This window comes from Meleagris gallopavo, chromosome 4 (assembly GCF_000146605.3).
Source record: "Meleagris gallopavo isolate NT-WF06-2002-E0010 breed Aviagen turkey brand Nicholas breeding stock chromosome 4, Turkey_5.1, whole genome shotgun sequence".
Taxonomy (NCBI): domain Eukaryota; kingdom Metazoa; phylum Chordata; class Aves; order Galliformes; family Phasianidae; genus Meleagris; species Meleagris gallopavo.
In genome coordinates, this window is record NC_015014.2 from 67,411,282 (window position 1) to 67,429,875 (window position 18,594).

Here is an 18,594-nt window from a genome sequence, read left to right on the forward strand (position 1 = left end):
TGAAAAGTATCTGGGATATCATTATAGATGTCTGAAGTAGAAAGAAGGCTACCAATTGACTTCTTTTTAAAGGAGGTTAAGGTCTTACAGATTAAAATATTACTTAATGTAAATCTGTACCATTTTTTTGGAGGCATTTACTAATAGAAGTAATTGCCTTAACTTATGCCAAAAAGGCAATTGATATCGCTTAGGAAAGAACACCTCCCAGCTTAACTTATCCCAGATAACCCTGAGTGCATGGCAAGATGTTGTATCACTGGTATCAATCCTATTTCTGATACTGTAGAATCAGAGAATCATCTAGGCTGGAAAAGACTTTCAAAGTCACCAAGTCAGACCAACAACCTGATCTACCAAGTTCTATCCACAAACCATGTTCCTTAGTTGTATGTCCACACTGTCTCTTAAATGCCTTCAGAAATGGGGACTCTACTTTTTCCTTAAGCAGTCTTTTCCAATGCTTGATCACCATGAGTAAGTTCTTCCTAACATGTGATCTAAACTTTCCCTGGTGCAATTTGAAACCACATACTTCACATTCAACCCAAAGCTTTTCTTCTGTGCCTTCCTATTATCACGCAGTTATGCAGTCATGAAATCCATTCAGATTAGTAGTGTCGGTTAAATACAGTATTACCCATATCTGTATATTTGAGTTTATCCCATTCATGTCACTGAAAGATAATTGGATGCATTCATTTCACCTATTAAGGATACCAAGCTGCCTTTCTGCACACTATGCACAATGTTCTTTTTCCCTCATAGAAAATATAATATTTATTAATTATTTGACCAGTTTCCAATCTGTACCACGGATCAGCTTACTTCTTCTTACTATGATGAGAGTCCCAAAATTGACCATTTGTGTGAATCTATCTATGTACATACATACATTTTTATATTTACAGTGCTGATAATGATTCATTTTCCTGAAATTGCTAAGGCTTTTGGCAGTTCTCTACTTAGATTCATCACAATCCGCTATGCACTAAGAAAATGCTTGCTATAAACAGCTAGAGAAAATACTAATCTTGCCCTTTAGTGGCAAGTATTTTGAAGACAATATAATTGTTTTGGCCAAAGACAGAAGTCACTAGTAATGGCATAATTTGTTTTTATCCTGTAACTCAGGCAAAATGAAATAATAGTTTTTTTCTTCAGTTCCTATTGATATTCAGGAAGATTTGAGCTGTATTAACATTTTCTATGTATTCTAGTTCGATTGCCTGCAGCCCTAAACTTGGAAAATACATTAACTGCAACATTAGCTGTTTTTTCAAGTTCATGGACTAAGAAATCCAGATTTATCTTGAATTTGAATAAATGATTCATTACAGGGATGAAGAAAAAGAAAAATAAGCCTTGTTGACTTACTTCTTTACATTATGTCTCTGCATTTCCAGGAATTATCACCTTCCATCTGCCAGCCTGCCAAAGCAGAATCTGAGTAACTTCCACGTGATATAAATGCTTTATTTTTTTTTTCCAAAAAATCTTAGAAATGAAGAGATTTGATAATAATTATCATAGCAATACCCTTTTGTTACACTAACATGTAACAAGGGACATGCAAATAGAGGAATACTGTGATATGATATTTTGGTGTTCCGCATAACATTGAAACTGAACTAAAAAAAATCCTGGTCTTATTTACACATTGAAAGCAGTCAGGAACAAAACAATATACTCAAAATAATAGTAATAACAATAATAATAACAATTAGAATTAGAAATACATGCAGCTTTGTAGTACAGGTTCTGTAATATACACTCCTTTCTGGTGCACAGTATTGTGTTCAAAGATGTGTAATGCGGTTTGCCAAAATGTAAGATATTTCTTAGAGAGCAGACAATTTAAAATTATCCTTCCAGAATAAATAAGTAAATAAATAAGAAATTCCAAACTTTCTTTTCTTTTCTTTTCTTTTCTTTTCGTCACATAAGCTCTGTTCTAGTAAAATAAGAAGGGTTTACCCATTTTTAACAATCAAGAGAAGGCTAATGTAGGGAATCATCAAATAGGATTTGACGTTTTTTATGCCATGTTAAATACTGCCTTCAAAATTATCTGTCTTGAATCATTTGGTCTCACTGGAGCTTCTATGAATAGGTCTCTCTAAGAAAAGACATTTAAAACTCTAGAAATAAAGTCAATCCAACCCAGGAAAAAACTTCTGGGGATAAAAAATGAAAAAGAAAAAAGAGGAGGAAAAAAGTTAGCTTTGACTGCTGATGGATATCTGTTTTTTGTAATTGTTTCTGAGGATCTTATTCATCAGTCTTCTGTGAGAACATTATGGGGAAAATTCAAGGCACTTCATCAACACTGCCTCCATACTAGTGTAGGTGATCCATCTCATTGAGCCTTTCTAGAATCCTAAATTGGCCTGCAGCCTAGGTAAATACTTAATAACAGAAGATTTAATTATTGTGATTATTGTGATTTAAATTGAAAATGACAAATAGATTTAATGTTTTGGCACTTCATCTGGATTTGTAAATATTTCCCAAAACAAAACAAAATAAAAACCTAAGTATGTGAGATATTTGATAGTTTTCTCTATGATATATTCTCTGAAAATCTCAGGTAGGTGAGAATCACGTGATCAGTTAAGCAACAGTCTTGCCAGGAAGTCAATGCTCTGGAAAGAACAATTTAACATGCTTAGAATAAGAAAAATTAGGAGGAAATCAAATGACATTAATAGGTTTCAAGACACTCCGCAATTCAAATTAAATTGGATAAAGAGTAGAGTAACCTGCATGCTGGAGGATTAGACTTTAGAGCAGAAGGAAAGACTTTTCCTGAAGCAACAGCTCAGGAAAAAACAGCTTCAGATCACTGACTTGTTAAACGTGCTGCCATGTTTTTGTATGTATTAACAAGTAGAGATGTGCTCTTCTAACTTACATAGCTGTATTACAACAAACTTTTCATATCTCACATTCTGGGCTGGTATTGTATTGAAGGACTTTTATTATGACTTAGACTTATTATTAAAATTTTCTGGTTTTCCAAACTACATTTTTCTCATGGTTTCCCTAGACATTTTATTGCTGTGAAATTACATCATTGGTTAATTTTCTGAAAACATTTCCGAAGATGCAAATGTTCCCCAAATTAAACTTGATTGTTTGTTTGCTATTTGTGCTGTAATAACTAGATTAATAGCAAATGATAACTCAGTTTTTCATATCCAATTTGTATTGCAAATTGTTCTTCAGATGCTCTCATTTGATAGCCATAAACTTTCTTAGACTTTTCTCGTACTGATGTCAAGTAAAAATGCCTCCAGTTGATCCAGTGCTTTACAATAGCAGACAGTGGGAATGAAAAGGAAAGATGGCTTATGCTTTTTGGTGTGATTTTCAGTGTATAAAAGTCACTTCTCAGCTACCTGAATGGACAGTCTCCGTGCAGAATGACTCCAAATAGGCAAAAGAAAGACAAGAAAGAAGTAATACATAAGGTCATTGTAACTAGTGAAAGAATTTGATCTTTCTGAGAATTTTAATACAAGAAAAAGGGAGATTTTTCTAGCTGAAGTGAATTCAAGGAGAAAGTATCTGACAGTAGTGAAAAGGCTTAAAAGAGTAGTGAAACTATTGAAGGAGAAAGATAGCAAGGGAGAAACAATATTGTGTGAAACCATGGAGATGCGGTATAATATATAAAATTTCTCTCTGAATTGAATTCCAGACCTCTCAGATGTGCACTCAGTTCCCAGATAACAAAATTTCCTGCATGGAACAGGGTAATTTACTTAGTCTACCTCTATGTGAGTTTTCCATCTGTAAAATAAAAATGAAGGGATGAATGGAATTTAGGTCAGATGAAAGGAAAAATTGTATCTTGTAAGACATATGGAATAATTTCAGTAATCCTTCTGATCTCCTCAGAGGCTTTAGCTGAAATTCTCTCCTCGGTGTTGCACAGCATACTTTATAGTAGTTGTGAGCAGATGGAAAGTACCCAGAGAGGAGGATTAAACAAAATTCTAGAAATTTAAGAAATATCACTCACAAGAAAGACTGAAATAAACTGCAAAACTGCAGTTTGTGAAGCTTGAGAAAAGAGATAACTCAGGAGAAAATAAGGCAAGTGCCCCATCCCTGAAAACTTTCAAGGTGATGCTGGATAAGGCACTGAGCAACCTACTCTAGCTGTGGTGTTCCTGTTCATTGCAGGGGACTTGGACTACATGGCCTTCAGAGATCCCTTCCAACTCTAAGGATTCTATGATTCTAAGTGTGAAAATGTGGAAAGTGGTCTGGGAAAGGAAAAAAAAAGAAGAAAGAAAATATATGCTCTCCATAACTGTTGTTGATTGTGCAATAAGTAATTGTGCTATATGAAAAGAAAGGATACTTTATTGTTAGGATAAAATTTTCTACTTATATCGTTACTGGGACCTAAGAGCAATTTGCACGAGCGTGCTGCAAAATCTGCATTACAGGAGATCTTTTCTTAATTGCTTGATAATTACTAGCCAAGAATTACACACTTAGAGAGTTGCCACTGGCTTCAGTGCAACTAAAATTAGTTATTTATATTATAGGAAATAAAGTTGCTGTGATGTTTTGTTAATTATCCAGTCCCCAAGCCTGCAGATTTTGTTTGCCTTGACATAGGTTAGAGATATCAGTTTTCTGAAGTTTCAGTGGACTATGGGAGAAAGGTATTCTTAATCTCAATTAAATTTTAAAAAGGAAATTAATTTAATTATGTTACTTAATTACTTACTTTAATATATTTTGGATGAATAGCTATTACTGAAGGAAATGCCTCATCAAAATCTGCCTATTTTGTTTCAGATTAAAATCCATAACAGCTGCAAGATTTCTTTTAAGCAGGTAAATTGGAAATTATTGACGGGTAGCATTAATTTCTTACTCTTGTTAAAAAGTGAATTGGATTATTAATAATTTCTCACTATTTAAACTTAAATAGTTTAAATTTAATCCTTACACTGAGGTATCTTCAAATCTGTGTTTTCAAAAAGGAAAGAAAACAAGCTTTGAATTTCAAAGGTGAACATTGCAAATAGTAGATCATTATGGTCACAAGAGTTTTTATTTCTTTTCAGAGGTTAGTTTACATGGCATGAGGAATTTACTTACAAAGCATGGACTGCACAACAGCAAAATAAAATTTTGATAGAATGAATTGCTAACAAACTTTTAACTCTCCATTTGTGAAAGGTATAAGGACTCAACCTCATCCTGTTCTACATGTAGGAGTATCTATGAAAAGAAATTCAAAGTCAACAAGACCTTGAGAAAGTACTGATGGAATAATCTTTCAGAAATAGCTCTTCTTCCCTGAAAGGCAGTTCTCCACTCAGGATACCTCTGGGTTATTTTCTTCCTTTTAGTGTTGAGAAGTGTTTCATTTTTTGCAGTCAGCCACTCTCGATGGAGACAGTGAGTGCTCCCTGTGCTGAGTGGGTGATGTGCCAATTGCATTCAAGGAGGCATTTTCTTCCCCTCAGAGGAATCCAGCACTTACCACTACTTTAGATGTGACTGATATTGGAAGCCACACATCCTGTATTACCGAAGTTTACAGTCTGTTTCTTTAATTCTATTTGATCTGGTTTCAGACTATATATTAGTTGCGGTAACCAGTGTATCCAAGGCCAAAGACTCAGAATTGTTCCTGTTTCCCTGAAATCTTCATAGTGCCTTTTATGGATTGGTATAGTAAATTAGATTTTGTATTTCTTTTTCTGCTTGTACTTGCCAAAGTGGTATCCATCTGAATACTGGATTTTTGCAAGATGTCTGACTGCTTCAAAGCTAGTTTGTCTGAACACTGAAATTCAGGACATCAGAAGATACTTCTGCTACAAGTGGTCTTATAGGTTCCAGATATTTTCTTCTATGGTTTTAACTTACAATAGACTTGCGACAGAACACCTTCCTATGCAATTCTAGATTGTTTACAATCAGCTGAATTTTTTAAATTGTGTTAAATTAAGCTATTTTTGAAAAAGGGAATGCTGTTTTGTGGAACCCATGAGTTGTGGGTTTGTGGTTTTTTCCTTTTTCTTGTCTTTCTTCTTTTTTTTTTTTTTTTTTTAATTTTGGGTAAAATACTATTGCAGACAAATCACAGCAAAGATTATTTCCTCAGCCAGAAATACTTTCTCTCCCCCATGTGGAATGAGGCCAAAATATAACCTGATCAATTTGACTCTAGTGTGTCTATTCATAGAAAAACAAAAGGAAATAGTTAATGAAACTGTATAGGAATTGCAGTTTTGGCAAAACAGAGATTTCAAATGCTAGTTTTACTCACTCCTACCTCTATCCTCATGTCTATCAGCAAAGAATCTGATCTGAGCAAAATGAAGTTCTATCCAGTAACTTTTATGTCTTTGCACAGAAAGATATGGGAGGATTTACTACTTCTCAAACAGTATATACAAGATTATGTATTATTCACAGTGATAGAAAATCATCTGGTTAACATACAAATGCACTGTACCTAGCACAGGAAATATATAGACTCAGTGTGGCAATTTATTAGGTTTACACCCTGTTTGTCCCGAAGTCTAACAGAGAACACTTTTATTAAATTTCAATATATGGTGCCAACTACTCTTGCATGAATCCCCTTGTTCTTCAAGGTAAGCCTTTGCAATTTCTAAGCTCTCTAAACAAGATTAGTAGTAACCATTAATTAGTGGTCGTCAATGAGTTATCATAATTCATCTGAGCTACTGTGACCTACTCTGAAGGTGCTTTTATGTCCTAAAATCAGAAGTGTTATCTCACATTTGCCATGGCCTAAGAATACGTGTACAAATAGTCATTTACTATAGCCCAGCCAATGAATAATAACTTACTAGACAGCTGCAATTTGGCATCTCTCTAAGCCTACTTTTAGCTCATTCTCATGCTTGTGAGACAGAAGCATTTTGTGTCTTGTGATTAATAGCACCATGGTTCACCAGCACAGAAACTCTCAGAAATACATTAGAATCTGTATTACAGGTTCTGTTACAATGGCAAATCATTAAATCAAAAAAGACCACTAACATCATGTAGTCCAACCACCAACCCACGATCACTATGCCCACAAAGCTTTGTTCCTTTGTGCAACACCTACCCTTTTCTTGAAAACCTCCAGGGAAAGTGACTCTGCCACTTCTCTGGGCAGCTCACTTCTTTCTTTACACTAAAAGGAAATTTTCCCTACATTATTAACACTTGGCGTAAGCTTTGTTAATTGGTAAAAGAAACTTACGTTGAGGGAAGAAGGGGAAAAAAAACCTGAGTCAGTAAGTGACTTATTATATGATAATCAAATAAGATGAAAGAAATTGCTGATCTGAAAATGAAGAGAAAGGGTGAAGATTTATAAACAGTAGTCACACAAAAGAAATTCCTCCATCTTTAATTTGTAAATGTGATTGACACTAAATGACTCTCTCTCATTTTTCTTAATATGAGACTATATTGCTATCACTTATTATTAGCTTCTTATTTGCATAGTACTAGGCAATTTGCATTAGGAACTTATTTTTCCCTCCTCTATTTTGTTTTTCAAATGAATTTATGTTCACAGTGGGAGGCAGCAGGAGAAATCCTGGATTTATCCACAGAGAATAGCAAACAGTAGGCAAATATCCTTTTCGGTCCCCCGCTGACTTGCCAGAAGAAAAAAGATTGTTCAGTCATTGTGTACATTCAGTTCTCATCATCTGTGGTCCCAACAGGGGGTCAGTAAAATGTCTTTGGGATTGCCAGTTAACATTAAATGTGCTGCTGACTTTTTTGGAGGGTGTGGATATCCTTGAGTTTAATTCTCAATTCAAAAGCCCTACTGCTGCTATGCTATTCACAGGCTATCATCTCACTGATTTATATCCAGTTGATTTGCAGTCTTCCAGTTCCTTTACGTTTTTGTCTCTTGGGAAATCTCCACAGTAGGAGTGACTCCACCTACATGTTTACAAAGTGCCAAACTGCAAGGTAAATTACGTGTTGAGGGGATGGTGTTGGGATCAAGGTTTTGGGCACTGTGATCTTGGGCAGGCCTTTGAGAGATCACGTTTGTGGGCGTTGGATGGAATTTGGCTGAGCAAAAGTGTTCTGGGGAGCAATCTCACTGGATTGACTACCAGATCTTTAAACTAGATTCTACGGGAGAAGGCGATGGAGTTCCTTGTGAAAAAGAGAGGTCTGGTCATGCTGCCTGTTTAGTAAACTGTGGAGAAAAGACACTGTTGTCTAACTGGATCTTGGAGGACTCCTAAGAGAAGATAACATTGTCAGTAACCAGGCTTAAACCTTCTTGCATCTATCTAGAGATACCTGAACCTGCTGCTTCCCTAAAGTTCCTGTATACCAGTGCATACACCATGAGAAATAAACAGGAAGGACTAGAGATCTGTGTGTGGTCAAAGGGCCATGATATCATTGCAATCACTAAGATATGGTGGGACAGCTTACACGACTGGAATGCTGTCATGAATGGCAATGTCTTCTTTAGGGAAGACAGGCTGGCAAGTTAAAGTGGTGGAGTTGCTCTTTATTTATGTGAGAGAACACCTAGAATGTATTGAGCTCCACTTGGGGGGGAATGATGAAGTGGAGAGCTTGTGGATGTGTACTTCAAGCCACTGGATCAGGAGGAGGAAGCAGATGAGGCCTACAAACAGCTGGAAGTAGCCTCATGATCCCTGGCACTGGTTCTTTTTGGGGACTTCAACCAATCCTGGTATTTGTTGGATAAGCAACATGGCCAGACACACAAGGTCCAGGAAGTTCCTCTAATGCATTGGTGATAACCTTCTGGAGTAGTATCCATCGAGGAGGAGTGTGCTAATTGACCCTGGTTTTACTAACAAAGAATGGTTGGTCAAGGATGTGATGGTTGTGGGATTCTTGGGATTATGAGATGGTGGAATTAAAGGTCTTGTGTGGAAGAAGCAAAGCAATAAGTAGAATTGCTACTATGGACTTCAGGAGATCCATCCTTGAATTCTTCAAAAACCTACTTGGAAGTATCCCATGAGCTAGAGTGTTATAAGATAAGGGGGCCTATGAGAGCTAGTTGGTGTTTAAACACCACTTCTTCGAAGCTCAAGATCGATGCATCTCTAAGAGAAAGAAATTGGGGAAAGATGGCCAGAGGCCTGCATAGATGAGCAAGGAACTCATGGATAAACAGAAAGGAAAGAAGAAGGTCCATGAAATGTGGAAAAAGGGCCTATCCAAGTGGGAAGAATAGAGAAATGTTGTCAGGGCCTGGTAGGGATGTAATGAGAAAGGCTAAGGCCCTCTTGGAATTAAACCTTGCGAAGGAGGTAAAGGATAACAAGAAAGTTTTCTTTAACTATGTCAACAGTAAAAGGAAGACTAGGAAAAATGTGGGTTCCCTACTAAATGAGATGGGTGTACATAGGAAGTTCTGAAATGACATGTGGAACTTATTTACGGTAAGGGTGATGGAACACTGGAACAGGCTGCCCAGAGAGGTTGAGGTGTCTGCTTCTATGGAGATATTCAAGACCCAGCTGGCTGCCTACAACCTATTGTAGGCTACCTGCTTTAGCAGGGGGTTTGGACCTGATGATCTTTTGAGGTCCCTTCCAACCTCTCTGATACTCTGATACATATTTTAAGAGCTCTTTTAAGCAAAAAAACAAATAATGCACAAATCTTTATCACTCACACATACAGACTGCCTCTACTAAACTAGAGTTATCAATAAGAGTTAGTAGCTTTTTGACTACATTGTACTGTATGTACAATCAGCAATCAGTGAATTATATATCTGGCATTGATATCAACAACACATCAGATAAAGCGCAACACCAGGCACACACAAAATATTAGAAATATCTACACATTTCTAAATGGTGAGCAAGATTCTATAGGATCACATTTGCATAACAAAACAGTGTTCCTATGCATTGCATCCTGCAAACTAGGACAGATTGCTTCAGTTCCTCTTTTCAGGCTGACTTCTTTTTAAAAATCATCTTTGTGATTGTCTCTTAATTTCTGTTCACTCTGATTGATGATTCTTTTCCCTATCAGGTTTCATTATTTGGGGACAAAAATCTCAGATAGTTTTGAGTGTCTTGGTCATAAAAGCTCCTGTCTCACCAACTTTCATTATACAGGCCCATCAGCAGATGGGGGAGTGTGTGAATTCACTCTCTGTTCCTGTATAATACATTTGCTTTTGAATCTCACCCGCTTCAGAAAAGAAGACAGGCAGTGGTATTTGCAAACAGCATTGTTGACATTATCAGAAGAAATCCAGCAGCAAAACAGATGCTCTACTTCCAATATTTTTACTTTGTATTTTGGTATATATTGCTTACATGCCTGAAAAATAAGGAGAAACTAGATTTGGTGAAATTAGTTCTGGCTTACAGTGAAATAACTGAATACAGAAAGCCAAGGGTTCTGAGTTTAATGTTGTATGTATATTGCAGTATTAGAAAAGGGGCCTTTTTTTCAGTTTCTTCCGGAGAAATGTAAAAATGAATCTATATAGGCACTTCATTTTAGACACGTGCTTCACTCTATGTGTAATTTCCAGACAATGCTTGCCATGGATAATTAGGTGGTCTAGTTTTAAATTATGTAAAGATTAGCAATTTGTATTTCCAATTCTTGTTTTAGATTAAATGTGAATACGCATGCATGTGGGTGTGTGTGAATGTGTTTCTGCATATATTAGTAAGAGTATCCCACTCAGAGGATGTGATTCCTTCCCTTTCTTTTCCCTGACTACTCTCCTTCTATCTTAAAAAATTGGAACAAGTCTGAATTTGATTTACAGCCTAAAGTAAGTGACATTGCTAGAGGAAAAGAAGTAAATAATAAGCAGGTAAAACCAGAACATCAGAAGTGAAGACCAGGCAACAGCACTGCCTGCTTTAAAGTGCCTGCAGTCTCTGTCAGTTTAGAATAAAACAAATGAAACTACCATTTACCTGGCTCTCTAGTGCAAACCCTAAATGACTTCGCCGTGCTTTAGTTCCTCAGGCAAAAACAGAAAATGTCAAGACTGAAGAAGAAGATGTGCCGAGACTCATGACCAGAAGGTTTTCAAGCCGGAAGGCAGAAAAAGATCCCTTTGTGGTTGAAGAAGCAGAATAAATTGCACATGTCTCAGCCTTGAGAGCTTTGGGTTTGTTTCTGAATTCAAGAGGCTCTAACAAACCATAGAATAAGCAAACAAAAATAAAAAGCAGCAAGCTGTGTTTGCTCTGATTTTGTCAGCTTCTCTCTTAAAATTTAAAAAAAAGAAAAGGGGAAAAAAAAGGAAACCATTTTCATTAATCTAAATAGTCAGGTTTTACTTGCTCTGTGATTTGTTTACAAGAACCTGGGGTAATGATTCACTGTCTGGGACTAAGATTTATCTCTAGTTCTCGAATAAGTAAGATTTTCACCCTGTTATGCAAAATCCTGAAAGGAGGAAAATATTTTTAAGATTATTATTTTTAGGCTGCAGATAAGAAGACACCTATACAAAGATCAGAAGCATGCTGAAATTGAAATCATTGAAAACCCACTGATGTTATAGGATGGAAAAGTACAATAGAATTGTCATAGGAAAGAAAGTATTCTAGGATGGGAAGAGCCCCATTTGCTCTGGATGATATATATATGCTACGGACTACTTCTGATCACTGTGGTCCCCTTTTGCCAGTATGGCTAGGAATAGTTCAGAAATAAAGTAAGTCAGATATAAAAATCATGGGAACAATGGGAACAAGTGGTTGAATTGATTGTAATGTTTGTATCATATTCGAGTGGCATGATCATTCCTCCTGAAACAAGAAGCCAGTTAATAATAGCAGTAAAGCAGTCCGACATCTTGGAGATTCTCACATTGGGGCATATTTTTCCTGAGAGATGAAAGGAGGAAGGATGAGACACCTCTTGTGCCCCTGCTTCTCTTGTTCACAAAAGATGCATTTCAGAAACAATGGACAAGTATCATGTCTATGACAAATAGTCCAGTTTAAGAGATGAACCATTAAATACTGCTATACAACTGTTTAACACTAATTGTATCCACAACATGACTTTTAGGGGAACTTATGATTCAGATGAGTAATCATTGGATAGAGCAGTCAGCTAAAGTACTTCCTTTTTTTTTTTTCAATCTACTGGTATAGACAAATTGTTTTCTGTTCCTGGAAGTAGCAAGCATTTCCATAGTCTACAAATCGTCCAGCTACAGACCTGGTCACAGTGTGTATTTCTGCCTATAGGCAGGGATGGCTAGCAAATGGCTTCCATGAGGATGAATGTAATAGTTATTCATCCAATCTAATTTATTTGCTTGGGTTTTAATTACCTATTGCGATGGTGAGAATGTTGCAGTTAGATGTCAAACTACATAGAATCACAGAATTGGTCAGGTTGGAAAAGACCTTAAAGATCATCGAGTCCAACCACAACCTAACCACACTACCCTAACTCTAACAGTCCTCCACTAAATCATGTCCCTGAGCACCACATCCAAACGGTTTTTAAACACACCCAAGGATGGTGACTTAACCACCTCCTTTGGGAGCCTATTCCAGTGCTTAACAATCCTTTCTGCAAAGAAGTTATTCCTGATATCCAACCTAAAACTCATCTAGTGCAACTTGAGGCCAGTTCCCCTCGTTCTGCTAATTTAGACAAAAAAACTGGTGATACACATCTCAAAATCTGCTGTTGGTGGGCAGCTTGTTTTAAACAAGAGATCAGCAAAAGGTTGAGAAGATTTGCCTGGTGGTAGCAGTAATTATACCAATAGGACTGGAGTGACTCATAACGATGGCATTTAGCCAGAACCTCTTAACACTCTGCAGGGAATCTAAAGGTCACTCAGTTTTCAATTAATTGGTTTCTGGGGGCTGACACTTTTTTGTGCCTTCTCTAAACTGTCAGGAGGGTTTACTTTTGTGCCTGTCCTGCCTTCCCTTTTTATCGGCTTTTTAAAATCAGGATGCACCCTTTCTCTGTATTGTACCTGTTTTCATTTTCAATAGGAGCAAAGAATACATTTGAATGTCCTTATCTACAGACAGATGTTCTTTATCTTTCATTCTCAAAATTGCTAAATACAAATATTGATTTACACCTTGATAAAATGAGATACTTGTGTATTTCTTGACAAGGTGATGCAGATAACCAACAATAAATTAACCATGGGTGGACATAATTCCTTGTTTCTTCATGGATTTCAGATTGTTCAGCAAAGCAGATTAATCAACATTTTACATTTCTTCCAGACAAGAATCCAAGGAAGTAAAATTACTTTACTAAGAGGTGGAGAAAGCAGCTTGACCTATTTGAAAGTAATGTTTTCTGTCTAAAACATCTTAAGTATGAAATCTACCTCTGTCCACAGAATATACAATAAATTATGGTATAACGTTTTATGTAAACATTTTACATTACTAAAAATAGATGTGACATGCAATAAATCAGATAAGGAAATTTATTTGAAGACTGGCCTCATAGATCCCAAGAAAACGATATGAAACATTGCTGAACAGCTAGAATCAACTGTAGACTATTGGTCATTTAAACTGAAATAGAAAGTTATTTGAATTCCCAAGTAGTTTTCTTACCTTGTTTTTTGTTTTTTGTTTTTTCTTCCTGTGAAATGAATCAATTCTTAATAAATTATTTAAAAAGGGAAACAAAAAAGAGAGAGAAACCAGAAAAAGATATATCTCTTCTTTGATTTTATTTACTCTAGTATCTTTGATGTATATACATATACTGTAATAAGTGAAGTATGTCTTTTCCAATGAACAGCCATAAAGGAAAAAAGAAGCAGACTAAGCATTACAGAAAACAGTTTCTTGGGCTCTGTACACATAGAGATGCACAATGTGAATTGAAATTTTTTTTTACTCTATCAAAAGTTATCTTCTGGCCTTGAACCTTCCATGATTAAATATAAAACTCTAGATCCTGAGATCTATCAGTTAACACTAAGCTCAGACTCGCAACCTTTTATGTTTGACCCACCCAGAAAAGAATTGCTGATTTTTTAATGGAAGGAAATATGACACTGTAGATGCTTAGAATGATGCTTCTCATAATGAAGAGAAGTGAACCAATCATCGCAGTTTGGGGTTCTAGAGCAAAGTAGTCTATTATGCTAAGTCATCTATGTAGAGCATGTTATAAAATTTAGGTCAATTAAGTGGAGGTATTTAAAGATATCACAAATTATATTTGTCTTTATTTTCCCTATCAAAACAAAGATAAATGTCAATGCCCTTTGTGTCACAGGTATGTCATTTGTCACTGTGTAATCACCTGTTTAGGTAGTTATTCCTATACATAAAGATAAAGATAGTTACTTGCAAATCTTTAAATATCACAGATGTATTCTAAACAGACGAAGATTTCTGTATGACTCTACTGTTGCAATAAACAAACCTTAGAAAGTCAGTAGTAAAATAAGAAATAAAAACAAAGTGATGAATATATCCTTTAACATCCAGGAAAATAGGATTTGTTGCTGCATGTGGTCCACTTGTAATATCATAGCAATGCCACTTATCTCCTAAAGAGCTGTTTTCATAAGTATGTCTCAAAGTACATTACAAAGAGATGTTGATATTCCTTTCTGTAAAATTGAAAGAAGATAAGAATTGTACAAGAGTGCTCAGCAGTCAGTTCAATCAGGCAAGAATACAATACACTTCCTGCAAATTTTCATTGTTCTTAGCATTTGGCAAAGATGCTTCTCTCTTTTGCTTACTCAGAAATCAGCCAGGAACTACTCCACTGAAATAACTTTAATTACACATTCAAAAATAGTTGTGAAAAGAAAGCCCAATCTTATCTTCTTGAAAGCATAAGCCCCTTCTTTTATGCACACCTCAAAATGCCTCAAAGAACAAAGATGAACTGTGGGTGCCATACTAGCTTAGAGTTTCCCATAAATAAAATATATGCAGATAGCCAAAAAGACTTTTAGAAGAGTTTCCTACTGGAGCAGTCTATACTGCCACGGTTCTGCTGCCATCTCTTGTTCAAGCGATATGCCCCAAGTGACTCTAAAAGATTTAATGAATCTGAGTGGAAAATACTGCACTTAGACACTTTGGTTCTACCATAGAATGTGTATTGCAAATATTTTCAGTCCATATCATCAGATCTTACTTGTGAATTTTACAAGGGCGATTCTGCAAGATATGTCTCAGGATTCAGTGAATTAATTGAAGTTATTGACTAATAAAAATATGAAACTGGGAAAAGATTTGGAGACCTTACACACCAAGCCAGAAGTCCTGCAGTTAGCCAACACAGCCTGCTTTTTCAGGTGTTTAACTCCGAATGCCTGTAAGTCAAGTATTCTGTTCTTGAAAAAGAAATTGATACTATCCTCAGCTTTATAAGCCCAATTGCTCCACAATTTATACTCTACAGTTTAGCTAATTTCACCTCAAGTGAAGGTGAACCTTTAGGCCTCATGTTTTGGTTGAGACTGAGGCATAGGTCCCAAAGAGAAATATTGGATAAGGCATTTTTCTGAGGATTTAGTGTTGCAGGCTGTATTGCTTGATTCTCCTTAAAGCTAAAACATATAAAGAGAGCATAACTAATCCTACACAGATACTAAACACCAAAGCTGTGTAATGAGAAAAGCAGTCTTACATCTCTCTCCCAGCATTTAGGAGATTGTTCTACAACCCATCTCTTTCTTATAAATTTTGTTAATCTCCTTTGATCTGGGGAATTCACGTACACAACAAAAAGAGGACAGATGACAAGACAAAGAATGTGCAGAGCCTGATGCTGTGAAACTTGTAAAATGACATGTTCAGAAACATTTGCTCATAGGGATCAGGCAAATGCATTTCAAAGTATCTTTTCACAGTCCTTTCCTCTGAAGAAATCTCAGAACCTACATGGGATGAGTCAGGAAGTACGTTTTATTTATACATTTATATTTACACATTCATATTACGTTTAATGTCTTTCTCCTTTTCAAGAAACTTCAAGAAAGTTAAAGAAAAATCAAACAATACTAAGAAGTAGTAAGCAAATACTGGCTGCAGTATGCCAGAAAAAAAGAGAAGGGAAGGGAAGTAAAGGGAAAAGAGAACTGAAGTGCTGAGTTTTGCTTGGTGTATGCAACTTGAGTTCTTATACCTGATTTCTTATCACTTGACTGGCTGCACTGTAAATATATCTCAGCAGGCACTATGCCTCTGTATGTGTTACTAAGGCTTTCTGTTCACTTATGGTGCTCTAGCAATAATAAACTACTTGATAGAACAGCAGGAAAGACTTCAATATATTTTACAGAAAGGCATGCTGGTTCCTATGCTGTATCTAGCCAAGAAAATGTAGATGATTACGCAAATGGTCCCAACAGACCCATTCCAGGGCAATGACTAAAATCTGTGGTACAGAAATGATATTGTTTTGGTATTGGTATGAAAAATCGCTTTCAGGACAAAAATGAATATTTTTAGGTGAGTGCCGGCAAAAACAGGTGCCTATTTAACTTATTTGTTTATTTAAACTTGCACTGAAGTTTTTTAAAATAACAAGAGTCAAATATGCCATTTGGCAAATAAAATGGAGCTTGTGAATTACCTCACTACACTGTTACAACAGCATTGAAATTTAGGGAGAGGAAATCTTTTAGAAGTAGAGCTTTTCCCTTAATCTGTGTGAAAGATGTCACAGAGTTCATGCTCAGTGTGACTGTGAACAGAGATTGGTGGCTACCCTTAAATTTCACTGCTCCTCCCATACCTGCCATGGGGTAATTATTAAAATTCAGGCTGATCATGATATGTGAAATAAAGATATTTTGTGTGGATGATTGAATCTTCAGTATAAGTTTTAGATCTAATGACTAATTATGCACTCAATAAAAAGATGACACTTTCCACAACCTCCTAAAATAGTGTGGTTTATGAATAATTCTTTGATTTTTAAATGTTTTAAATAGCAGGAGATCAGCATCTCCAGTGAATTTTGATAAAATGAACATTATACTTCTGGTTCATAATTATTCTGGGGAAGCTGCTTGTATTGTTGTCCATTGCTCATTTCACTAATAAGCTGGTCAGCAAGGAAGGGACAGTGTTCTTCCTCACTCTTGGATGCTGGTGAGAGGGAAATAATCTTGTTTTCTCCTAATATCAAGGTATGCAATCTGTTTGCTTTCTAATGGAGATGAGGGAAGTTAAACATAATGTTACTACTTTGGCCAAAAAGAAATGTCATAATTTTATTTAACATTAAAACATCAGTATCTGATGCAAGTCTTATAATTTCTATACCGTAAAATCAGCAAAAGACTAATAACTTGCAGATGAACATGCAATGCACACAGACCAACTTGGCAAGTAACAGAGAGCTTATATAATGATCAACATAGCCCCATGTGTTATCATATGGAACAGTTTTCATGTTTATCTACAGACTATCAACAAAAAATACTAAAGATATACAGCAATATTTCAGTCTAATCCCTTGTGTAACTAATAAATTAAATCTAATAATCAGTGTATTTAACAAAATTATTTATGTCTAACTAGAGATACAGCGAGTCATTCATCTCCTAGGAGACTCAGCTCAGTTTCTGGACATCTCTCTGTATTTCACTCCAGTGCTATTGACTATCGCACAGGAAACAAATGTTGTATTCTTCCTACTTTGTATCAGTTCATTGATCCCTCTCATCTGACAGCAGTCATAAGCTCAGAGTACATTTATGAGCAATCAGCAATGGGTGAAATTATTACCTTCCTTTCCCTTTCCAACAGAAGACACATCTATACCCAGGAGTTTAACAGTGGTTCTAGTTATAACACATGATGCAGGGATATAATGAAATGAGAGAGCAAGTTCTACTGCCTTCCCTGAGTAAATCCAGGCATTCCTAGGCCAGTGACAAGAGAATTGTGTAAATTTGATTGTGAACAGCAAGCTAGTGCTGGTTACATTGAGCTGGCAGGCTGCTGTTGGCTCAGTCCATTTAGGAATCAGGCAGCTGAGATACCAGCTGTGTATTCTCAATGAACCTTCTGTAGATCCTGCTGGAGTGACTTGCAAATAGAAAGTCTAGGGATGATAAATATGTTCAATAATAGTGTTGCCAGGACTTGATTAAAGGGAGTATGTTTTAAGGGGAAGAACAAAGATAGCAAAGATAGAGGACATAACTTTTGCTGATGGCCTTCATTTCAATAAGTGGAAGAAGTTAGTTAACCTAATTTAACTTTGAAGAGGGAGGATTGCCCTAGCTGCCTCAAGGGACATTTTAATTCCTGCTTCATAGAGCAATCTAGTGTTTATAACACTTGTCAGTAGCTGTGGGTAGAAATAGACTGAGGTCCCAGTCACTGATGCTAGGACGTTATGCATTTTACATGAAATCACAATTGGGAAAAACAGATAAACAACCCTTGGAACAGGAGCCTAGACATCCATGTCCTCCTAGAGGAGGTCTCTAGCCTTGCTGCTGGATCTGGCCTTGTTACCATCTTATTTTTCCAGCCCAATGAAGCCTGGATGTTTTTTCTGCACACTGCAAGACTTTTCAGCTGGCATTGTTGAGGCATTCTGCCCTCCCTC